General features: G+C 37.9%; 1 protein-coding gene across 1 annotated transcript in view; it reads left to right on the plus strand.

Moving 5' to 3' along the window:
- Nucleotides 1–883: 883 nt before the first annotated feature.
- TRPS1 (transcriptional repressor GATA binding 1) overlaps nucleotides 884–25,991 on the plus strand; it is a 247,408-nt gene continuing 222,300 nt past the window's right edge. Inside the window, exon 1 of the mRNA XM_071553961.1 lies at nucleotides 884–952. The gene's annotated coding sequence lies outside the window, so the exon portion shown is untranslated. The remainder of the gene's footprint in view (nucleotides 953–25,991) is intronic.

Genomic DNA, 25,991 nt, shown 5'->3' on the forward strand with positions numbered 1-25,991 from the left:
TTCTGCATACACATACACACACAAATCTTTGTACTCTCCAGCAAACATTAGTTCATTCCCTAAAAATAAATAGTCATTATAGCTGCATGTGAAAGAGAAATCCACACATCAATGACAATTTCTTTCTCTCTCTCTCTTTTTTTTTTAACTAAAAGCAAAAAAAAAAAAAGTTGTATATTTGGACAATAGCACTTACCTGGATGTTTTTGCAGGATTGGGAATAGATATGCTAGTTAGGATATTGCTAAGGAATTATAGGGAAGAAAGGGAGGCAAAATTCTAATTACATCTTTTAATATAAAGTTATAACTCTTCCAGTTCTGTTTTATTCTGCAAACACTATAATTTACAGTAGTGATTCTCTACTAATCAGGTTTTGTATTACACTGTTCTCTTTTACCAGGGCACTTCAGTGTTAAAAATTATAAAAGATGTCAGTCAGTTTTGAGTGTAGTGCAATTATTTTTATGGCTGATAAACTGAATGAATAACTGCCTGTGTGCAGCATAGGCAGAGCAGGTTTGAACAATCCTTGGTCTGCTTTTGATTTACATGTCTATACAAAGATGTGCAACTCTTAAAAAGTATGGTATTACTGCACAATAAAACAATTGGATTAGAAGTGATCCTACTGAATATTTTTTCTATCTTTCACATGATATTGTAAAAATATATACACACATTAGGTCAAACCATTTGCGCACTAAAATACAGCTAATAAGATTTTTTTTAAGATTAACTGATGAGATTGCAAAGATTCTTGGAAAGGTAACAAAAGGGGGTGTACTGTGATTGGTCTTGACGTCATTGAAAACAATGTGGGCAGATAACTTTTAGCTGGCACCTAAATTGCTAAAAGTAATGATAAAGAATCCTTGAATGACAAGAGGCAACTTTGCCTTTCCTGAACCAGGATTATCCTACAAAGTCTCAAGAAAACCCCAGGGTAAAGGTAAGGAAGAAACAGTTTTAGTGCAACATCCCTTAATTATACACAGATGTTTACTAAGAAATGTAGCTATATCATCTGCATGGCAGAGAAAAACAGGGATTTTATTCCTCTGTCTGTTATCAATTAAATCATCAAAACAAAATTATCATTCAAATTACAATGTATCATTTCACTTTTAGAATGTATGGGGAGGAGGCAATCTATGAAGCAAAAATCTGCTAACCATCAAAGCAACAAAGAAACATTAAAGTTCAACGGACAGTTTGTTCATGTTTTAAACTAGTTTTGGGGCTTTTTGGTTTTTTGTGTTGTTGTTTTTTTTTTTAAATGGAAACCACGTTCACATGGTCAAAGTAATGCTTGCATCAAAAAAGCCTTTGAGGTTCAATCCAGTGAGACAGTCAATTTTTTCTTTCTTTTTTCTTTTTTTTTCTTTTTTTTTTAACAAAACCCCAAATTGTTTTCAAGAGGGGAATATGATCCCCGGAGATCCCAAGGTGGCATTGCTAGAGTTTCTATGTGGGACAATATCTGCTGTGAGGCAAATCTGACATAAGCATAGAATATAGAATATAGAACGGCTTAACTTATACCTGAACTCTTTGGGAAATGGTTGCAACTGGGAAGTGATTCCTATTAATACTAACACTCTACTGGCTTGCACTATGCATATTTTACACTTGCTGAGAGTTATTTATTATGATATCTGTGTTTTAAAGCATTCATGTGACCTTGAAAAATGGATGTATTCCAATCATTACTTTTTACTGTACATACGTCTTTCATGAATTAATGAAATGCCAGGTAAATAGTTTCCTTATTGTTTTTAAGCTCAAAAGTCTGTAAAAACAGTAATGACACACTTTTTAAAAAAGAAAACAGAGATCTGTTTTTTCTGGGAATAGGTATGTTGGGATAAAAAATTAAAATACTCGACTAAAAATCCATCTGGGATACCATTCCCAGGTGCTTCTGTTTTTTTCCACTAGCAGTTATTTTCAGAAACTATTCCCTATAAAGATACTAATATTTTCTCTTGCTGTGAAATTTAAAACCTTTTTTCCTTCTAAAATTAAGCAACAGGTATGCCACTGTACTCCCTGATGTAATACTTACGTGAGACAAAGGGTCATATTCATAAAAAGCTTTCCATGGCCAGGGCTCTTTAATACTTCCCTTTTAAAGCCGAAAATAAAGACACATGATTTTATTAGAGATATACAAAATGTCATAATTACCCAGTCATGGAGATTAGTGTCTCCTTCAGGTAACCTTTAAGTAAGGATGGAGTTTTCCACCAAGTTCAAATGCAACAATTGGAAAGAGCCCTCTGACTGTGCCCCCACCATGTGTGCTGATACACAGTCTGGTTACACAATCAGCATCTGAATTTAAACTGAGCTTTGTTTAACCTAACATTTATACCCATCATTTGTGGCACCCTGTCTAGAAGGGTGAGACAGCCTGGAAAAGAGGATCATTCTCTAGTATGCAAACGCAATCTGCCCGCTGTCAACTGTCCTTTTCAGTCAGATTAGCCTGCCGCTTCCGTGTTTACAGGTCAAGTTCAAATGTTTTACATGGGCATAACAATTACAAGGAAAGTCATAAGTTTGGAAAAATAACTACCATGGGATTTATTATTGCATTTTATCTCGAAACTTAAGTATATTCTATATTAAAAGTAGTTCAGGTTGTTTGTATGTATTTGCTTCCTCTTTCCTGCATGTAAATGCACATTGGTGAGCTCAAACAGGTATCATTTCATGGCCGTATCTATGTGCCTTGTACTTACAGCACAGATAAACTTTTTTTTGAAATTACCTCTTCCTTACAGACACATAGGTACTGTAGAGTTTTTGAATTTGTTTGCTTTGAGTGCTCACAGCTTTCCACTTGTGCTGCATAGCTGAGCAGAGTATTACCTTCAGCAAGAATCAGCTGTGAGGCTGCCAGAAAGATCAGGCCTTGCTGCACAGCAGCATTTCACTGCACACTGCTCCCAAAAGTCAACATCTACAGAATCACTTTAATGCAGGACCTCCTTTCTGACATTCCAGTTACCTTGTACATACACTTACCCTGCCATCCTAAAAAGTGACAATGGTTTGTCACTAATTAAGTATTAAATGCACCATCTACTTTGCTCAGTAAAATGTTTTAGGAAGTGTTGCCACAAGAGATTGAAAGGAATTTATTGTTTTACTGATTTGGAAATAGTGCATATGTGGGTTGTGGAGGTAATATGCTGCTGAGACAAGTGTGTATTCCAGCTGGCTTAAAGGCTAGACATGCCTCCTAACTTTTATGCTCCTTAACACTTAAATGTGCCAAGAGAAGCTCCTGGGCATCCTCAGGAGCAGGCCCAGTCCTTTGCCTGCTGACAGCATGTCTAAACCTGAATCTGGTCCTATTTTGTACATACTGGGAGCTTGAGAGCACACTTTGAGACTTAGCTTTTAAATCAAGCTTTCCACAGACTGCCAGCTGCAAAGCTCTGGTGATAAGTTCACTGGCAAGGTTTGTGTTTCTTTGCTGAACTCAAAGCCTCAGGGCAGTAAGACAACGCAGATTCTTGGCCCTTTCATCCTAAGTATTAATTGATCTTCAAGTATCTTGTGCAGATTTGCCATGAAGCATCCATGAAGGATCATTGAAAACACTGGCTGTGCTACATGATAAATTTATGCATTTTTCTGTCATAAAATATGAGCCCCAGCTCTCCACAACAAATATTTAATTCCTGTTTACTTCAGCTATTTTGTCTATGGCTCTATTTGAAGTGTATGCCTGAAAACAGAGAGTTGCTTTCTCTTACACGTATTTACCACTCAAACTCTGAATAGCTGCTTCACTTGTATGCACACTATAAGTACTTTTATAAACACTACCAAGTTACTCGAACTATTTTCACTGAAAATACAGAGTAATCAAATTATCACACCACTTAAAATCAGTCTCATGGGGTAAATACTCAGAGTTTTGAATGTGATGTTTTGCTTTCTGCACATGCTCTACAGTGATGACTTGAAATCTATTAATGAATATACCCACGATAAAGTCACTCCCTGGAATATTTAATACCCTTACTGAGAGACAAACAGTGTTTTATTAATTAAGAAAATGCTTTCTGTGTCACTTCGTAACAAGGACACAGGAAAATTCAGATATTGGAAAACTGGAAAGCAAAGAGTTAAATGATATGTCCCTGCAGCCTAATTGTGCTCTCTGGAAGTTGTACATAGCTGGTGGGGATTCCCCCTGGGCTTTTCTGCTTCCTTCAGTGTATGAGGTGTATGTGCAGAAACAGAAGGATAGGATGGAGCGGCAGAGGCTATGGTAAGAGATGCCTAGGGAGATGCTGTGTCTTTCTAGGTGTGTATGTGAATCCCTGTCAGTGACTGCTGCTTTCATGTTCAAAGGGAAAAGATACTGGTACACCTGGGAAGAGCCTGTATACCTCATTTTTGCACTGTCATGTGTACATGATGTTAGTGGTAGGGTACTGAGATTGTCAGCAGGAAGATAGGAGAGATGTGTGGTCTGCGGGTTTACAGACTGGTAAGTGAAAGAAAAGTGTTAGACTGAGTCATCTGCAGAAGCATGATGGCATGGTAAATAACTTTTTTCAAAAATCGTTGTTGTGATCATCTTCCTGTGCAGCTAAGTGTTTGAGAGTAGGACAGATGGAGGCAAATGAAAAATTGAATTTCCCAGATTTCAAAAATTTAAACTGAGAAATCTGCCCATGCATTCCCTGCTTTGCAGAAACTTAGGATTTGCTACAACTGATCCTCAGAAAAGGCACAAAATACCTCTAAGCAAATCTAAATCAATTGAAACAAAAGGTTTTCTGCTTTGCTTTTGTTTTTCTCACTGAATCCGCTTGGGGTTAGTTACTTTTTTGTTGTTTTTTAATGAAAGAGAAATTTTTCTAGCAAGAATGTATGATCATCTTGTACATTTTTTCTTTTTGAGCTTTATTATAATTTTAGTCACTTGAATAATTTAATGTATTTGTCTTGTTCTTCTAGGCCCACCCCATGCAATTTTACTTCCCCTCACCCTTTTACCTGCCACTCTTTCCATTTTGCTTTTCCTCTCATTGCAACATTTTGGAATATATAAACAACTAAAAAGATATTCCTAAATGTCAATAACACTCTGTTGTATACATATAGGTAGAAGCACTTTCAGCTTCAAACACACACACAGAGAACATAATGTCCTCTGTTCCTCTAGAATTTCAATTCCTTTAATAGGTAGCCCCGTGTAGGTGACTCTCCCATCTGGCTAATGCTGTGTCATGTCCTGCTTTACTACCTCGAAGAAATTCTCTCCCAGCATACAGGGTAGTTCAATTTCCACTGAAATTGCTGAAGGAAGGAGAGTCGTTGGCTTCTTCATTAATCTTTCTGGCCATCACACCTGACTGTAAATCACTCATATTTGTGCAGGGTAGTCCTTCCCAAACAAACATACTGCTTTGCCAAACACTCAGTGCTACTGAAACTCAACCTTCTTCCCCTCTCCCCCACCCCGCATAAGAAAAAAAATGACGGGGGGGGGGGGGAGGGGGGGAGGGGCTGGGGGAGGGGGGGGGGGGGGGGGGGGATGGCCACATAGTGATTGAGAAAAACAATGAGTGACTGAGGTCACTTAGGGCATAATTGCAGCTCCAGTATGATCTTCACAACTACATGGATGAAAAAGCCCTGCTGAGAGTTGCTCTTTTCTTAATGGATGTCAAAATCTTTTCCCCCCCTTGATTCCAAAGATGGATAAATCTTTAGAAACTCTGAATCAAGTAGCACAATGCTTGAGCACTAACTGTATCCAGGAGTCCTATGGTCATCTAAACTACAGTCTGACTGAAAAATGCGCGTAAGATTTAGGCACACATAGACAAGTTAGAGAAAGGCATTTAGAGTCCTGGTTCTAACATAACTGCTATGTTTCTATGAAGAGTGAAAATATAAAAGTGTAAAAACCTACACCTAAAAGCTGAAGTTACTGCATTGCTAATTTGTAATACATCATGTCATAATCACATGTGATGCTCAGCATGACAAATAAAGACAGATTACCTGGCCAGAATAGCTTATAAAGTCCTGGTGTTTTAAACACTTTCATAGGGTGTGGTATTTATACTACAAAGAGTGCCATTAACTGCACTGTAACTACTTCTGGAAGAAAGCAGTGTCATTGACTTCAGTGAGACTACTCATGGTAATAAGCACTGTGCCCAGTGGTAAGAGTCTAGAGACTGCTGTTATTGCTAGTTACATGCACTTAATGTTGCAGTAGCTTCCAGAGGACATGTCATGGACCTGGGCTCCACTGGGTTAATCAGTAATGTGTCCAAAGTTAAGAATGAGAATAACATAGTGAAGAGGGCAAAACTAAGATGAAAGTGAGAATAGGAAACAAGTGTCTCAGCATTGTTTCTTGGCAAGTTGCTGCATATATTTCAGACTTACAGTTTTTTAAAGCTAATAATAATGGCTTTTTTAATCAGAGTCACATTCAGCAGAAAAGTTATTTACATATTTTAACAAACTCTGAAGGACTCCTCCTATCCTGGCTCACTTAACCCTCTTCCTGCCCTTTTTTCCCACTGTGACTTTTGGAAGTAGGATCCACAGCAATCTGTGCTTCTACAGGAATAAAAATTAAGAGACATACATTTTGTTGTGATCATTGTAAAAAAACTGTACACAGACATTTTTATTTGACTTGATTGTTTGAAACTTTGCTAGTTCCTTTTTTTTTCCTCACTTCCTCTTACTTGTGTTTGTAGTCTGTGAGAGAGCTTAAATGCTTTCTGTGTTTGATCAGTTACTAACAAGAGTACTCTGGAAATCAATGTTTTCTGCAAGCTGAGTTTTGTGACTACATGCATATAAATGTGTAAATATGACCATATGAGTAATTGCTTAGAATGTGCAAATGTGTTGCGGTAATTTATTTTCCTCCATGCATGGCCTTTTCAAAGGAGAAAATATTAAATTGATCCAAAGGAAAAAAAATGTAATGAAAATGCCCTTAAAAACTAATTTCCTGAACCAAATACATATCAGAATATTGTGGAGGACTGGGGAGGGGTTAACAGTGCTGTAATAGTCACAACTTTTTTTTTTTTTTTTTTCAAAAAAAGCATAATTTTTTACAAATACATGCAATGTGGGAGGAAGGAAGGACTTGTGGTTTTGGCACTTGACTGGTAAGCTCACAAGAGCTAGATTCTGTTTTCAGCTCTGCCACAGACTGTTCATAGATGCTATCACAGTGAAAATAATAATAACAATAGTTATGATCACTTCTGCAAATTATTATCATCTCTCTCTGCTTGTAAAAAGGGAATAATTCTAGTACTTCCCTCCTAGTGTATATTTTCTGATGTGCTGGTATTGTATGAAGACTAAATAATCACAAAGGGGTGCTGTGCAGGGAACCTCTGGTGAGCTTGGATATCTGAAGTAGCACATGGCATGTGAGACCTGGTGCTATGGCAAGCCCAGGTAGCTGTGTCTGGGGGTTGTCTCACTTGGCTGTAGCTGTAAGGCACAGCATTAGGGCAGGTTGGCTTCAGTTAATTGATTAAACAGCATATATCACAATGGAAATTAATTTTTGACGGGGTTCAAGTAATAACGTTTCTGAAATTTAAAAGCATTACGAAGAGAGCAATGGGAGAAGCCAAACTGCATGTTCAAGCACTCTGTTCAAGATAACACTATTTTATAAATGGCAGTGATGAAAAAAGTGTAAAACCAACTTTCTAGTGAATCACAATCTCTCAAGAAAAACTAAATTGTAATAAAAAAAGGATCCCCATGACATTCTTGAAATTGAAGTTGATTTTTCTTTTCTTTGTGAACAGATGCTTCTTCAGCATTTGGAAGTTGTAAATCCCTTGCATTCATCAGTCTTGTTTAATTTATTTTCTCTTTGTTGGTTTGCTGAGATTTTTCATTGTTGGTTTGGTTGGGTTTGTTTTGGTTTTTTTTTTTTTCCAGAGATTGATGTAGAATAAATTCCTTTATTGATTTCTGTTTGCTATAGGACATTGTGCAGAGTCCATCAAAACCCATTTGACTCTTAGTATCCTTATAAACATAGTGCTTAAATAACCTAACTCTGGACTCTGGTGTGTAACTTTAACTACTGAAATAACTGTAATGCTATTATTTTTACCCTTACTATTCTTTTTCATAGATGATAAGTTCACACAAAACCACTATGATAACTGCTTTCCTGCATATGTTAGACTATAGAACTCTAGCCAGGTTATTCCTGCATTAAGTTTAAGGATATATATGAGAGTTGGGATATTCCTCTAGTCTTGACTTAAAGATTCCTAATTATGAACAATTTAACACATCCTCTGAAAATCTGCTTTACAGGATGATTATTTCACCTGTTATAAATGTACCTGATTGAAGTTTGCAAGTTACAGCATTTTTCTTATTTATTATTCTACAGAGCCTAATATTTCAAGGTACCTTAAAACAGCAAATTTCTCCAAGGGAAAAAAAAATACAAAAAACCTGTCTTACTGCCAAGTACACTATTGAGGAAGATGGCATTCTGCAATAGGACTAGAGTCCACATTTTGCCTTATTGTGAATTCTAGACTATAGATGTGCCTATCTCTGACAGATAAATAAAGTATAAGTACACAGTCCTGAGGCTTGAGGAAAGACATAATATGACATGATACTGAGCAGAGTAGAATTAGGTGACAGACTGAGGATGGGGAAGACAAGCAACTTCATGCTCATTTTTGAAGGTACATGTTTTTGAGTGCATACTGTTTGCTGCATTCTCATTTTGTGTTTAATTTGTGTACTTTGACTCCAGTCAATTGGCATGGGAATGGTGGTCAGGGCTGAAAAGAAAGTGGAACTGATTCATATTCATCATAGATCTAACATGCTGAGCAGTGTCTGGTCTTTGATTTTGTAAAGACTCCTCAAGATATTTGATATTAGGCTACAAGTCACGGAATGCACTGTTGTAACTTGTAAAACAACCTAAATAATTTTGAATTGGCTTGTGTTCAGTTCTTATGATTTTTCAGTCTTCTTTTTTCTATTGTACATAAATTATTCTTCCCAATCCCATTAATGTTAAATATGCTTGCTGAGTTGTCTTCCAAGAACCTTTTATTTAAACAATGTCTACCTGAGATAAATTACTTTAAAAAAAAAACACAAAAAACCCCAAAAAACTTACAACACCTGAATAAAAGACCTTTGGGGTTGCTGTCTTTGTATTATGATTTATTTGCTGATGTGAAAAGATTGCATTATGCAGCAGGTCTACTTTTCTCCATTGTGTATTAATACAGCTACTATTATCAGTGCTCATATTGAGAAATCCAGACCTAAAGAGCTGACTGCAGAACCCTGACAGTTTCCCATTCACCTCTTCAGATTCTAGTGCCAATCATGCCATCTCTCAAAGACTCGGTATCATCTGGGATGACTTATAAGAAGTGGGGGAACTGCTTGGAGTTCCAATGTTTACTTCTACAGTAGCAGTGACTGGAACCAGAAACACATGAGTTCCCTATCCATTCCCACCTTCTCTTATCTGTAAGGGTTTGCAGGAAATTTGCCCTTGCAAAAGCATCTTGGTCCTGTCTCTGCACACCTATGCTATTTTATCAGTACCTAGGGACAGTGAGAGCATCCCACGGTTTTTGACCAACATTAGTCCCTCCAGATCCTGCAGAGAGGCAGGAATGGGAAGTATCAAACATCCATGGTATAAAGGGTCAGTGGAATAGGGAGCTACAAAATTTCTTCTTCTCATAAGTGAGACAAACCTACTCCTTCCACAATAAGAAACAATTCTTTCCCTGAAACTGCCTTCTGGATTTTCCCCTGTATCTTCTTGATTCCCCAAGGAAGCAAATATAAAGACATCATTTTCTAGTCAATGTTCTAGTTTATTCTTTCTGAACTCCTTTTATATCGTTTGCTTTTGCCTCGATGAGGATACTGTGTGAGCTTCAGGATCCAGGCTTTTGCAACTATAATAATCTTAGAATCACATTTATTTAGCTCAATGTAGAAGATAACAGGAAGTGAAAAGATTCTGAATATGCAGCTTCTGTGATAAACTTTAAATACAAACTATGCATATGGTGATCTGAATACGTGTTAATCTCATAGCTGGGCAGGTTTGGTTTGTTAAAAAATCTGAATTAATATGATGTGCAATTTTTATGTAGATCAGAGATGAGAGACTTAGTGGAAGAAGGTGGATTTAAGAAATACTTTTGGTTAACAGGGTAGCAGCTACAAGTAAAATATGTATTTGAATGTTTTATCATGTATAGCTGGATATTTAAACAATACAGAAAGAAAAGCTCATAAGTTAAAGGAAACATAAGAACATGGAATTTGAGACAGTAAAAACCTTTAAGCCAAATTTCCCAAAGGTTCATTTGTTCAGCAATAAATCCAGACATGATCAGAACTCAGAAAAGAATAATCCTATGCCGTATTTGCCATTGGCGATTCACAGGACAGTTCAAAGGGTTGTTGCAGCAGGATGCTCTGCCTGGAAGAGGGGAAACTACTCAAACAATGACCTATTTGCAAAGCTATCAGTGGTAAATGAGGAAGGGGGTGTCACGCTTTTGGTGTTGCATAATGCTGGAACTAGTCTGACTCATCAACCCAAAATTAAACATCCTGATAGTGAGAAAAGATATGGTAGACCTGGTAAAAAGTACGCGCATAAAGGACCCAGCAAACGATACTACTGATAACCAAAGCTGCTGAGCTGACACAGCTGGCCTGGAGACATGTGACTGACAGTCAGTCTATGAAAGCCCATCCCAAACTTTAATGGCAGGGTTTTCTAGTATACACCCATTCTTGGGGTGTACATGTGGAGATGCCCCCCTTGAACGGAAATGCCCCAAAAGGTTACTCCTTGAGGCTAAGTGAAAGAGATTTGCCCATGGTCATCAGTATGGATGAGTAACGTTAGTCTCTACTGAATATTATGGGTTTTGCTAGCTTTAATACAATTGTTTTAATACAATTGTTTTAATATAATAGTTTCAATATTGTTTCATACTGCACTATATTATAATAGTTATAGCTCCTATACTCTGTAGTAAGTAATTCTGATTAAGATTTCTTGTCTAATCATTACCATAATAAATCACATATATTTATATATATAGTTTGTCATCCTTAATCCTGTGTGACAAAGTTCTATAAAGGTTCAGATACACTTATATAGTCCTTTACACATAAACTATTGACAAAGTCTGTGGCTAAGATTGGACCCAGCTGCACTCTCTGAGAAGGAGTTTAGACGGCAAGCAGGTCTTTTCTGCACTTTGTGACTCAACAGGAGGGCTTCTTTAATAACTTTGCCCCAAGCTTGCAGTCTGCTCATAACAGCCGCATGACAGAAAACTGAGAAATGCCACTAGGTCCCACCACAATGGCCAGTACTGAGGAAGTTACTGGCAAGTGGGAAGAAAGTCTGTGAAGACCTAGAGCTATTTTGTCCACCTCTAAGTCACAACAAGATTATTTATTGTTTCATAATTACTATTTTTCTGTCTGTGGTAGTTTCAAACATCTCAGACCTTAAGATTTGTAAATATAACTCCTGTTTGTCTGTAACAATAGATTACTATTACTGTCTTGTAATTGGCTGCCCAACCTATAATGCTCAATGTGCATACATAGAATCATAGAATAGTTCAAGTTGAAAGAGACCTATAAGAGTCAAGTTCAACTCCCTGCTCCTCACAGGACCACCTAAAACTAAACTATATGACTAAGTGCATTGTCCAGATGCCCCTTGTGACAGACTTAGTGCCATGCCCACTTTCCTGGGAAACCTGTTCCAGTGACCAATCACACTCTTGGGTCACCCTTTTCCTAACGTCTAGTCTGAACTTCCCCTGACTCAGCTTCACTCTGTTTCCTCATGTTCCACCACTGGTCACCAGAAAAAGATCAGCATCTCCCAATACAGTGTTCACACATTCAAGTGTGACTTCATGTAGCGGCTTTACTACTGTGGGGCCTCCTAAGTAACCTTTGTCCCCTCTGTGGGAGGAAGTGAGCTGTGACTGACACCAGGCAATCACCTCTGGACCCCATGTTGGACCCAGTTAGTTCAGTCCTGGGCTACTTGGGAAACAATTGCTGCCTCTCACCCATAAATTGTTCTCCGAGTCCCATATCCACCCAGTCTCTTGTGGCTTTAGGTCATAAGATGTTTTATCATGTATCTTATCAGATAATTGAGTTTAGTCTTTTGTAAGAGTTACATTAGGTAATATTTAGAAATGCATTTAATCCCCAAAAGGAATTTGTCTCCACCTGAAGCAGCTGGTATTGAAGAACCTGTTATCAGAAAACAATTTCCTTTAAGAATGTGTAAACCGTTTCACTCTAAGGCTATTTAACTTCATAAAATAAGGGTCTCTTAGAGAACTGGGAAGAAAGGAAAAAGTGAGATGGAAAATTTGAGCAAACTGCAAGTTATTAATTTTTAGGAGATACTTCTCATGCTGTTCTCACCCAACCAAAAGAATATAAGTGTGGAGAACTAAAGGCTCTTTCACCTACAAGATTAGATTAGAGGTCAAATCCTTAAATTATCACTGAAAATTTATAAAATGTATTTCTCTACAAAGTGCTGAAGCAATATAAAAGCTGTAAACTATAATTCTGTCTATTTCTAATGCAGCCATTTAAATACAGTCGGACCTTTTTTTTTCCCCTCAAGTGACTGCATAAATTATACAGCAGTAAAGGTATCATCTTGGCTTTTTTTTTAATCTTTTTGCATGTGAATTTCTATTAAATGTTCCTTCTGCAGTTACAGGAAGAAGCTTGTCTGCCTTTAGTTCAAGCTAAACCACTAAGGACTGCAATTCTTTTATAGACTGAAGAGCTTTCTTCATCTTCTTGATAAATTTTGTCTTCTGATACATAAAGAGAGCAGAGTCTTCACCTAATGGGACATAGAGGGACTGTATGATCAGTGTAAGGGAGCTTCTGTGTTTTCTTTTTCTTTTTGGTCACTGGTAAATCTTCTACCATTAATTATAGAAAAAGAAAAGAGATGGAAAAGTTCTACTAAACCATCCAGGCCAACTTCTCCTTCATACACTTCATATTCCCCATGCTACACTTCATATTTTTGCTCAGAAAAAATTACAGAGTTTGCATTAGTTCCTATATGAGCTGATTTCATACCACTGTTTCATGCTTTAATTTCCACTCAGGGAATCCTAAATAATTTCTGTCTATCCTTTCCATTGTACTTGCCAGATATTTGTAGGGTGTTATGTTTTCCCCTAAGCCACTGTGTCGCCAGTTCTTCTCTCCATGGTATACGGTAGGGCTGTTAGACCCATCTACAGTTATGGTTGCCATTACTTCTTGTTAGTCTTGCTCCATGCTGATATGTTGACCCTTGGCTATTTGGACAGAATTTTTAGTCTCTATGTGAATGTCTTGAACTTATTTCTTTGTAGAGTACAGAACACCACAAGTTAGCCTTCCTTAAGACTGGGATTAAGGGAAGAAAATCTACCAGAAGAGAGAAAAAAAAAATTTTCTCTCTTGAGAAGCTGTAACAGACATGTGCTTTGCAGCACATGCTTGACTTTTAGTTTCTGGGGAAGATGACCCCTAGCACTAGGCCTACACTTTTTGTCAGCCCCTGACATCCCTGTCAAACTACGCAATTCCAGGGGGAAAAAAATCCACTACTTACTCAGGTTTAACAGACCCTTGCTATGCTGATTATATTCTTCAAAATTTCTACCTTAATTAAGCAAGCTCAACAACAGCAGAGCTCTGACACAACTGTGCCTCCCCTTGAATGTCTGAGCTTAAGACAGCTGAAAAGGTAGAAAAAGCCTTTATATTTTTGTTCCAGCTGTTCATGCCTCTGTGGGCCTGAATATCATGCATGAGAGCAGGAAACTGGACTTTTGTGTGTTGTCAGCATTCTCTTTGCTATGATGTTTGTAGAAGGTAAAGAAGAATGACCTGACTAATGTGGAGAGATGAGGAAGGTGGGAAGTGCTAAGACTAAAAGAAGTAAGAGGTACAAGCAAAAAGAGAAGCTTAAAGTGCAAGGATTATGGGTAAACAGAAATGTCAGGCGGTGGATGGGGGAGAGGATAAGAGATGGAGGAGGCAAAAGCTGTGGCAAGCAGAAGAACAAAACAGGGATCAGACAAGTGGAGGTAAACATAATTCAGGATGTGAGCATGGAAAAATACATTGCTGATGGATCATACAGCTACAGGCTGCATCATCATGAATATTCACAAAGGGACAAAGCTAAAATTGCGTTGGCATTTCCTACCACTTCAATGCTTGATTTTGCAATCTGAACATTCTTTTAACATAAATTTTTAAATATAACTCTCTGTAGATATATAGCCAGAGTTATGTATTTAGATTGTGTTGTGTACATATAATCATGCTTAGTTTCTTTGTATAAAGTTGCAATGGCACAACTTGCTCCAGGCTCAAGCCTTAAGGTCTCTTCATGTGTCTGTAGCCTCAGTCTTATTTGATCAGCATGTAATCATTTTGTCACTCTTCTCTGAATTCCTTCTAAATTACTAAGGAGATGCCCAAGACTGAATATGATGATTTGTCCATGGTCAGACCAGAGCTACAGGGAAACAATGTTACACTATATATCTTCTTGCATAGTTGATACTTCCGTCAGTTACACTCTTTTGCTGCCCTACTACACTACAAATTCACGGGTAATTATATGTTCTGCATCATAGTTGTGCTTCATTAGTGCTTCCCTGCTGGTTTCTCTCTGCTGCCATGTGTATTTCTATATGGAAAACAATCTCCTGTGTTTGATGTTGGAATTGGGGTGGTAGTAAACAGAAGAACACAAATAGTAACTCTGAAGAAGCAGTAGAAGTTGATTTACTATTCCAGCAGCTGTTCCTCTGGTTGACTCTATCAGTAGTTCCACCACTCTCCAAGTCAAAAAGAAAGTCTAGAGGATTAAACAAATCAGTTTGGCTTAAAGGGAATTTCAATTTTCTGTAAACATTACAATAATATAAAACACAGCCATTTTTTACACCCCTCACCCCCTTTACCCCCCATGCCCCCCAACGTGTATGTATCTAATGCTATCTGCTTACACAAAGAAATAGCAAGATGACACCACTGTCAATAAGCAAGTTAGGAAGTATAACAATTTGAGGAGGAAAGCAAAAAAAGTCAGGAAGAAAACAAGTCAGGGTGGTTAAAAGGTAACAAAATAATAGGTTGGGAATATTGAGGGCAAATGGAATCAAAATGAATGTTGACAGATTTCTAAAAAAAATTGACCAGTGGAGAAAGAGCAAAAGTGCTAAATAAGTGTGGACGATTTATGTTTGGAGGAAAAATATGTGACAGTGCTATATATTAATTGAAACTTTCCACTTTAAGAGTGAGGAAAAGTGATGATAAACAGAGCTACCAGAATTATACATTTTAAAATCAGCATATCCAAATAACATGCATATAATAACCATCAAAGATTTGGTTAGGAAACACTGGGGAAAAAAGAGCAGACTAAAATAAAGCTGACACTGTACTAATAAATCAGGCAAGTCTTATTTTCCTGAGTCTTTGTAACTATTGGTTAACTTGGCCTACTGGTTATAATGCTTTTAGCAATTTCTCATGTAGGATAAAAGTTATGCACTTTAGATGGTGCAAAGATTGAAAGAAAGATAAATAACACACAAGACAGGCCCCTGGTACAGAATGACCTAGTAAGATAGTTGTGGTGAACCAAAATGTTTCAGGATGGGAAAACGCAATGTTGTGAACACAAAAACAAGGAAAGTAATCCATAAAGAATTGAGGTCATGTTCTGAAATAGATGGTTGAGTTGGATAGTCAGACTAATAAGAGTTGTGACAGTGATGTTGTAGTCAAAAAACCATTTTGGAAATCTTTATTTGCCAAGGTTAAATTACCACTGCACTGAAATTACCGTGTCCAGTTCTGCTGCTCATGATTTAGTGGAGAGAAGAAGAGCTCAGAGTTCGTAGAGTATTAAGATCTACGGGAGAACATAAAGGATTTGACTTGATAGAAATATATATGTATATATATATACAGAAGAGAACAAAATTTGATAATAAAGGGTTTCCCAGTCTAGCAGACATAACACGAACTAATGGGTAGAAGGAGAAACTAAACAAATTCCATGAGAAATATGGAACACGTTTTTAACATTAGAACAAAGTGCCAAGTGTTGTGGTATAGCTTCTATCACAGGAATTACTTTTATCGAGGTTGGATGCCTTACTAAACCACAGCTGTTGGAGATGAAAAAAGAATTAAATCAGAAAAAAAATACTTCAAACCATATTGCTGTTGTATATTAGATAATCACTTATTTAATGCTGTTCTTAAATTCCAGGAATATTTTATCCTGAATGCACAAATCTGAATATTTTCAGCTTTAAAATTTATAGGTGATTTTTGCTTCTGTGTCTCTGATTGCAAAAACTGGTAATAGAGAACATCTGTATTCTTGTGACAACTTGAGATATTAAAATTAAAATACCGTAATATAGGCATGATTTAGGCTTATATCAGATGGACTGTCCCAGACTTTAGGAGGCTGGGTAAAGCTTAAAGTTTGAAATCATTCAAGTCTTTGTGTGCCTCTAGAGTTTCTGAGTTTCAAGCCCTGATTGCTACCTCTTGTAGTAGCAGGATTGCTTTTTCACATTCAAAATGTTTTTCTTTCCTCTATATGAAAAATATACTGGCTGAACTTTCAGTAGTTCAGTAAAACTGATGAGACTAAGCTTATCTCTAAATTTAGGCCCATGTGTACTCCAGGGATGACAATGTCCATAAAGGAAGTACATTCACATAAACAAACATTGAAAATGTATTGAGAAGTGTTTACATTTACTCTTCCAGGTATAACAATATTAGCTACAATGATTATAGGCAAACTCACATGTTATTCTCTTAATAAGCACATATACATAATTTGATACCAAGTAAACAGCAGCAGGAACACTTTCAAAAGCCTCTTTAAACACATGGTCACGTATATCAGACACATCACAGCGCCCCTCTGTGAAACCCTTTCTTTTTGTGAGATGAAAACTCTCTCAGTGTCTCATTCTTGTTTCTGTAGGAAGTCCTCCTATCTTATAGATCCTATGTAAAAAAAAATTAAAATAACAAAAATTAAAGTCTAACCAATTCCATTAAATCAGACACAAGGTAAAACACTAGTGACAGCAGTGTTCTGTATTTGATGAATCTAGAAATGTTCATATCAGCAGGATGCCATAAATGTGCGCGTTTCAGGGCATTTCTAGGAAACAAGTACAATATGAGGGTGATGATCCACTTACATTAACCTACGTGAAGCATACACATCAAACCTGTTATTCAACATGCTGTTGCTACTTTCTTTGACACTGGGTGCTATATAGCCCTTAATACCCTGAGTACTCCTGATGCAGGTATCTGTTCCTCCACTCTGAAATTTTGTGTGCCAATCCTGTTGGGGTGAGGCCCCAGAGATAAAGATACTGCAACTTGAAAACGGCGACCAGCTGCTGAGCTGGCGTCACACACTTGAGATGAGTGTCCAGAAGCAATTTATCAACCTTTTTCTCTTCAAATTTAAAAACGTTTTAAGATACTGTGATTGTACTCAAGTGTGTGTGCCTCAGATCTTGTAGTGCCATGGTTGTAACACAGTTAAGGATCACATTCAAACATCTTATATTTATACATCTAAAATGTGGGGGCTGTCAGCTTCTTGGCTGCTGCTTTTCTTTGCAGAGGCAGATCCTGAGATGACTGTGTTGAGGTTTGTGCTTTTCTCACAGTCTTCAGAAGAATGTGGCACATGACCACTGACCAAGGAATTTGCAAGTCAGGGCTCTCCTGCACCAACCACCACTGGCCAGTTTCCTGTAAATCCTGAATAAAGCAGCAGCTGCACATCACAACTCTATTGCTTATGAAGGCCTTTACAAACTCATTCCAGGATCCCATGGAGGTGGTGAAATCCAATTTTTGCCTATGAGAAACCCAAGGCACAAACCTAAATTTAGTCCTTTCACTCCCAGACTCACGTTATCTCCCTCCCAGCACGGGGGGGAAGTCTGCAAACACACAGGACTTCTCCAATCCCTACTCAGAAGGTGATCAGTGCTGGGTGGAACTGACCACACAGTGGGTGCGGCCAGGACACCAACACAAAAGAAGCTGATTCAGCTCATTCCCAGATAATTTTCACTGTCTTTCCCTGCTGGAATTCGTGGGAGGGTTAGACCAGCAACAGCAGTAGCATCAGATCTTTCTCCAGCTCTCCGGGTTACAGTGAGTAGCAAAGGAAGAGTAGTAACTCCTGCACCGGTGGGAGTGGTTTGGGGAGCTCCACAGGAAGGATAAGTGTTAGAGCTGTGTTGGGAATGGTGGCCTCCCCGCATGCTACGGTTACTCAGCTATTTCACAACACTCCTAATAGTCTTGTCTCCTGAGATTGGAGCAAGGCTTGCAGCTACTTAGTGACCAGCCTAAATAGCAGTCTTGCACAGCTACAAGTTAGACTAGAGTGGGCTCTGAAATGCTGACAGATTTGTGCCTATGGTCTTCAAGATTGGCCCTGTCTGTTCAGGGAATAAGCAAATGTGAAAAATAAATAATCTCTGGGAAAAATCAGTGCCAAAATTCTTACTGTTCATCTCTGAGTCAAGCGACCAGTTTCCAAGTTTTTTTCCACTCGAGTCTTGGGAAATCTATGGGTAGCCCTAGTGCCTGAGAGTCATCTGCGAAAAGGAAAGCCACATGAAGGTTGAAGTTAGGGATAAATGGTACAGAGGATGCACATGAAGACCCATGTGCATCCTCTGTGCCACTGTGCATCCTCTGTACCACATGTGCATCCTCTGGCACTGATTTTTCCCAGAGATTATTTATTTTTCACATTTGCTTATTCCCTGAACAGACAGGGCCAATCTTGGAGACCATAGGCACAAATCTGTCAGCATTTCAGAGCCTGCTCTAATCTCTCTCAGTGGTAGAGAAAGATCAAGTCAAAAGAAAGGGAGTTAGAAAAAGCCATTGATTATGATAGCTCTATACTCTCAGTGCTGAAAAAAGAAGATTCTACAAACTCTGAATCTAATCTCTTATTATCTATTAATATGTAATCTGTATTTTTGTGAGATGAGAGGAGATACATCAACACTGTGAATGAAGCAGGTGAAAAAATGGCATGAAAATTAGACATGAAGAGGAAGTCTTAACAAATACAAGAATAAAGTCCAATATTTCTTGAAGCAGCTTTCTGAGGCAGGTAATAGGGGACACAATTTATGCAGTTCTAGTTTCTGTTCTGGTTCTTTTGTACTGCTGCACAGGAGAGGTTATCATGCTGTGCTTACAGACTAAGCTGCCTTGTCTTCTTTTTTATTCTAGTTGCTAAACTGTGCTAAATAAACTCAGACAATAATGTGTCTTTTCCTTTCTATTGCTTGTCCATGTAGGCAACTGTTAAAGTTGCTAAGGGATTTTATGTGACTCTGAATGAGAGATTATTTACGTGCTCATAAACAGAAGTAGGTCTGAAGTAATATTTTTATTATTAAATGTTGATTGGCATGACAGCTAAATTTAGTAATACTGTGTTATATAGCACATCTTTATGTAAATAGATAGTCTGACAGTGACTGTGCAGACCTTTGCATTTGACAACTTTCTCAGTTCAAAAAGTTTGCAATTATCAGGGAAGCAAAGCTTCAGTGTATGGAAGACCTGTCAGTCCAGTCTAGCAAGAGTAAATGCATTAAATTATTTACAAGTAAACTCTGCTTCCTTCCAAAACAGGGGCGTGAGAATTGTTCCCAGAGGGAGTTTGTTTTCTAACTCCATAGCTTCAGTTAACATTAGTATATTGTCTCACATAAAACAGTAATTTACTGTATTTATTGCCTTCATTGTTTGTGAGAAGCTGTAGCTTAACTTTTTGTTTTGCTTTAAGCAGGTTGTGAGATAAAATATGCTTTTTAACGTCAGCTGGTTGAAACACACACATTGTTTAAAATGTCACAATTTATACTTAACACTTAAACAATTTTTTAAAAAGCTTAAGATATTTGCCCAGTCAAACAAATAAAAGCAGAAAAGCATTAAAACGAATGTGTTACTGAAGGTGCCACTGTGCCTGCCTGACACCTTCTTCAATAACCTGACGTCTGTATCTGTTCACTGGAAGTGTTGTCCATTTTGTCTTTTGTGTTTGTGATCTCCCCTCCATTTGTGTCTACATATACAAACACTTTTTGGGCTGATGTGCTTAATAGGAGATACCCACGGCTCCTGAATGTCCAGCTATTCCAGGAACCCTTTCCTCAATAGAGACTGATGTGCCAAATACCTTTGATACCTACTGCCTTCAAATTGCAGCAAAACTAACTTCTATACTCTCTGGAAAACCACAAAGCACTAGAAACATGCATTCAGTCAGGACCACCTAAGCCCCTGTCATTGGGCAGGTCCGAGGCTGACTGGCTAACAGTTGCTGTAGCAATTGCAGAGGTTTAGGATGAAACCTGGTGGCACAGAGACGTGCTTGTGAGTTTTGTGCCTCCCACAGCTGAAGTTTCATGCTGTGACGCATTTCTGTTGGCAGTCAGATGTTGGAAGGAGCGGGTCTAAGCAGTGGAGATGGCTGGGGAGCTGTCTTGGGCACCTTGATAAGCCGTGTCAGACCTCCAGCAGAGGGGTGAGCCACAATTGCTGATCACCAGCACAAGATGAGGTGGCAGTCTGCTGACACTGGTGCACAAATGGGTGCTTGGTCTGTGAAGCACCTCACCTCCATGTGTGAAAAGAGTTAAGTGTTTTTTCCATCAAATAGGCACTGCCATGTGATGCCACAGGCAGTGCCCTAGGCTGCTGCAGACCCGCTCTCACTACAACATATGGATTTATGGGTTGACTTCTCCTTTCTTCTTCATTTGGATTTCCCATTATGAGACTACTCTACAAAGGTGTCTGGGCTTAGAAGCTCTCACGGTGAGAAAAGTTGTGCAAAAGTTACTTTTGGCTCTTTCAGAGGGGTAAATTACTTCAACTCTGGCTTGAATGCAAAGAAAGATGTTCAAGATGTTCAAGAGGAATGGTTTTGTCTGCTGTTCAATATTCCCCTCAGTTCCACTCCCTATCTATCATATTCAAGATTAAGTGTGAAGTATAATAGCCACTAACCTAGTTAGTGCCTGCAGATTTGTCTTGCCCTGGGAATAGTTTCATTTGAAAGATTATAACTTGGTCTCTCAGCAGGCAGAATTCTTCTTAGATCTTCTCATTAAAGCCCAAGTAATAATAATTGTATAAAAAAGTGACTCTGGACTATTTAGTGATATTGCTGCCCAAGCTTATGACAGAAACGACAACTAATGACTGGGTGTTTCTTACCATTAGAAAGGAAACCCTTTATTTTTAGGGCCTCTAGCAAATTACACTAGTGTGGCTTTTGCCATGAGAAGCCTGAGCATGAAATATGCTGCTCTTATTTCAGTAATTTTCAAAGTCTTGAAAGATTTTCTTCTGATTTCGACACATAAATCAAACAAACCACAAGGAGATTCTTAATGCTCTAACAAAAAACCCCAAAATACCCCAAAAACAACAAACTCACGCAAAACACACACACACACACAAAACCCCAAAACAAAATGAAAACCAAAACAAACCCCCAAAAAGAAAAGCCCAAAGCAGAAAACAGTTGTCTACAAAGAGTGAGAAGTGATTCTGAAACATTAATTGTGTATCTACAAATGTATCTAACTTAAAAGAAAAAAAAGTAAATCTTTGGGTTCTTGCTTGAAAAGATATTTCATGTTTTTATTTAAATGTTAAATGTGAAACTCAAATACTTATGAAGTAAGTATTCACACCAAGAATGCAAATGAAGTAAAAAAAGCACTAAAGTTTGAAAGTGAACAAAGTCTAACCTTTGACCATTTGTAGTATCTCTTTTTCAAAAAGTATTTTAAAAATGATGAAAGACAGAGAAGATACTGAAATTATCCAGGATAAGACATAAAGGAAACTTCATCTACTTTTTTTATGGGAAAGAAGGGTAATTGGCAATGAAACTATGGTCTGTAAGTCCATATATGGAGGAGAGTATCTCATTTGGATAAAATAGATCAATAAACTAAACTAAACCAAAATAAAATAAAGTAAAACAAAGTAGAACTGCAAGTTGAAGTGTCAGGGACATTATAAAGAATGGTGGTATTTAAACACTCAAACAACTTACCTGGGAGCGCAGTGAATCTTTCAACATTGGAAGTCTTTAAATCAAGACAGACATCTTTAGAAAGATATACTATCTTCACACAGCAGTTATAACCTGGCAGAGACAATATTGAGCATTCTGTGGACAGAATAATGCAAAGACAGAACAAAGTTTGTAATGATTTTTTCTGGCTTTAAGCTCTATCTTTGGGAGATACAATTTCTCTATTTCTAACATTTGTTTAGCAAATATCATTACAGTTGCACAGCATATGAAGGCAAAGCTCAGACTGAGGCTTAAAGAAGACAGGTGGGGAGATTGTGATTAATTCTGGACATGTATTCATATCACACAAATAATCCCAGCTGAAGAGACTGGGCTTCTTCAGTAGTTGGGGATGAAGAGAGAGAAACTCCTTCAAAGACAGCTGATGGAAGTCATCACTCTAATGCCGACACGGGTGCCTCTGGAGGCATTCCTCCAAAGGTTAGCGATTGTTTCCTGACCAAGTCCCAAAAAAGAAGGAAATCCCACCCTTTTCCCTGTCCCAGATACTGTATTTTTGAACTGACAATTAATGAAAGGGAGAAAAAAGGTAATTTTCTACTGGTTCAGTTTCCTTTTATGTCTTACAATGTGTTTGCAAGAATTTTGGCACAGCATGATCAAAGACATATGGATGTGTGACTTGGGAGGAGAAGGACTGCACAGCAGGCCCAGCCTTTTGGCATCAGCTCAGACTTGGACAGTCACATGCAAGTCCAGAAACTTCAGTCTTAGGGATTCATGTCTGGTGTGAGATGTGAGCTGTGATCACTGTTTACTTTGGAGGATTAGGTAGGGCTAGAGAGCCATGCTCATCCCAGTGGTTTCATGGAATTTTATCAGACCATAAAAGATCATAAACTGACAGCTTCATTTTCAGCAGTCATCAAAAAAGATTTTGCTATTTGAGTTTCTTAAAGCACCCCATGATCCAGGAACTTCCTGCAGTTCAAAATGGCTGGATGAGTGGAAAGGAGATGAGAAACAAATACAGTCTCCATTGTTATCAGGTAATTTCCTGTGCTTAAGATGTACCTTCATCAAGAATTAAAATAAAATTCCTGCTGCTCTGAGGAAGCTGATAGCAATATTTGTCTGGGAGTTTTAGAACAGATAAGATTCTTGAGGTTTCTGTGCCTTCTGTGTCCATAAAGAGATCTAAGTGCCACCTCTCAATTGAAATTAATGAGAATTAGGCACCCAAATGTCTTTGTGGATTTGAGCCCTTATGTTCTAATTACTGTGGCAATTTAACATGCAGAAAAACAGGTTCAGCTGCAGGAATCTTGTCTACACTAAAGCCTGGTGAAATGTTTAGGTAAATTTTCTTTCTAGACGTGGCTTGAGTCTGCTCTGATGACTGTGCAAACCTTTCTTGATTGCAGAGGACATGTACAATATGGAAGGCCCTGAAACTAAACCAGTGCACTTGGCTTAGAAAAGGTTATAAGATACATATTCATGAACTGTGTGTCTTACTGAGGGAGACAAGACAGTTACAAACAAAATAATAAACAATAAAAATAATGAAGTCTTAAGTAACGCAAATAGCAGAATATAGAAAAGATTTTTTTCTGAAACCACTTTTGTAGTGAATCTTCACAAATCAGGTGATCTGCTCACTGATTTCTGAAGGCCACTGGAGTATATAACCAACATTTCTTGCACTAGCATGTACATCACAATTTTTTTTTTTTACAGAGAAAGAAGAAAATAAAATTACTATCTGTTCAATTTGCAGACTCTTTACTGTTTGGGGCCAATATAATTACCAGTATTATTCTTATGCATGTACACACTACTGAAGCACCAGTGCTAAAGGAGACACCTTGATTCTGAATTTTCTAACTTAAAAGTAATGAAATCCCTAACTTCAACACCCCAATAATGAACTTTTCAATGTTAAGTACATAGTCCTAGTGTCAGTATATAGAACAACCTTGGCCAAAAAAGCCCAATTAGGCCATGTAAATGAAGTGCATTTTCAGCCAGTCCTACTGGGAAAACCAGCTTTGTCTGAATGGTTGTAATTACAGTTGATGGGGAAGGGGGAAAACAAATTTGTTATGCATGAGCCCTTCCCAAGTAGCCTTTTTTTTCTTCTAACAAACTTGAGTATCTACAAGAATGGCATTAAGGGGGAAAGGGAAAAGGACTTAGTCCTTACAGAGGTTGTGTTAAAATGCATCTCTTCAAGAATCTCAATAATACATTGTTTCCTATTGAAGAGGTACTACTTTGTCTGATGTATCCTTCTGTTTACTTCTCTCTGCCTCACAGCCTCATTGGACTGCTTGTCATAATTAGCAGCCTAGGTACACACATCTCGGTAAAAGCTACATTTCCAGCTTGTTTCAAACAGGCACTTCTGTTTTCATACTTGTGTCCCTCCTTTTGATTCACACCCTCGTTGAAGCCTGCTAAAGTCAAATCAAACAGTGATGTGCAAAATTCCAAAAAATCTGGTTTTTTTCTACACTTCCCAAAGTGTCACTCTCTCTTCTTTCTGCCTGCTCTGGAGATTGCACACTCCATTGCAGGTTTGGAGTCACTCTGTGTTACGTCACCTGAATTCATATAAAAATAGGAGTTCATTTTTCGGTGCACTGAATTTACTCATCTGAATTTACACCATAGTGTGCAACTTCCTTGCTGACTCTCTGGACTGCTAGTTGAGCTGTCTCTAGCTCCTGATTAGGAGAAATAGGGCACCAGTATGATTACCTCCAGGGATGCTTCCTATGTGCCATTCTGGCTTCTGTGACTAAGGGCTCATGAAGGTCACATAGCTTTCTTAGATATAACTTTCAAATTCTCTGTATTTGTTTTTACTGCTCTAACTCCTAAATAGCTCAGATTAATTTCTGCCCATATCCTATGCGTCAGTCTTTCAAAAACGTGCCTTTTTCCACAAATATAAAGCCATTAATCAGAAATGTTCTATTTACAAATAACTGTATGAGTGATACTTTCATATATTAGTCATAATGCAGTACATAGCTTTATTTCCTTTATTTAAAAATAGCTAATGTTCCTTAGTTCAATGTGTATTTTAATGTCAATAATATCAGTGTATTTTGCAATGCTAAAACACCAAGAGGGAAGGGATTGGTCAGGGATAGGTTTCTTGGTTTTAGTAGCTTTTCTTGTTTTGCCTTAATTTTTTTTTAATTTTTTTTTTATGTTCTATTGATGCATACACTGAGTGGAAAAAATATATACAGGAAAATTGCACAAACTATCCAGGTTTTTCATCAGCCTATTAAGGGTATTTCTGGCCATTGTTAAGTAAGACGTCTAATACATAAATATTTTAGTATGTCATAAGGTAACTGTCTGTTTTATGTGAGCAATGAAAGGAGCTAAAAGCAGTGAAGTCAGGAAGGAAAAAAAATTGAAGTTGTAAAGACTATTTTTTCACCCTCTGCAGAATCAGTTTGTCCAGGCATTGAAGCAGACAAGGACACACATGTTTTCTGGGTCATGATCTGCACTTCACCACATCAAGATCCCAACTGCAAACGAATGCTGATCCATCAGCATTAATTTTGCCTGATTCACACTGTGCTTAGTAAAACCTTGTGTACAGACATGTGACCTAGCTCCTGAAGAGAGAGGTATGAACAGAAATGAGATTTCTAAGTGAGAGAGCCAAACCAAGTGAGCT

Source organism: Pithys albifrons, chromosome 4 (genome assembly GCF_047495875.1).
Source record: "Pithys albifrons albifrons isolate INPA30051 chromosome 4, PitAlb_v1, whole genome shotgun sequence".
In the NCBI taxonomy this organism is placed as follows: Eukaryota; Metazoa; Chordata; class Aves; order Passeriformes; family Thamnophilidae; genus Pithys; species Pithys albifrons.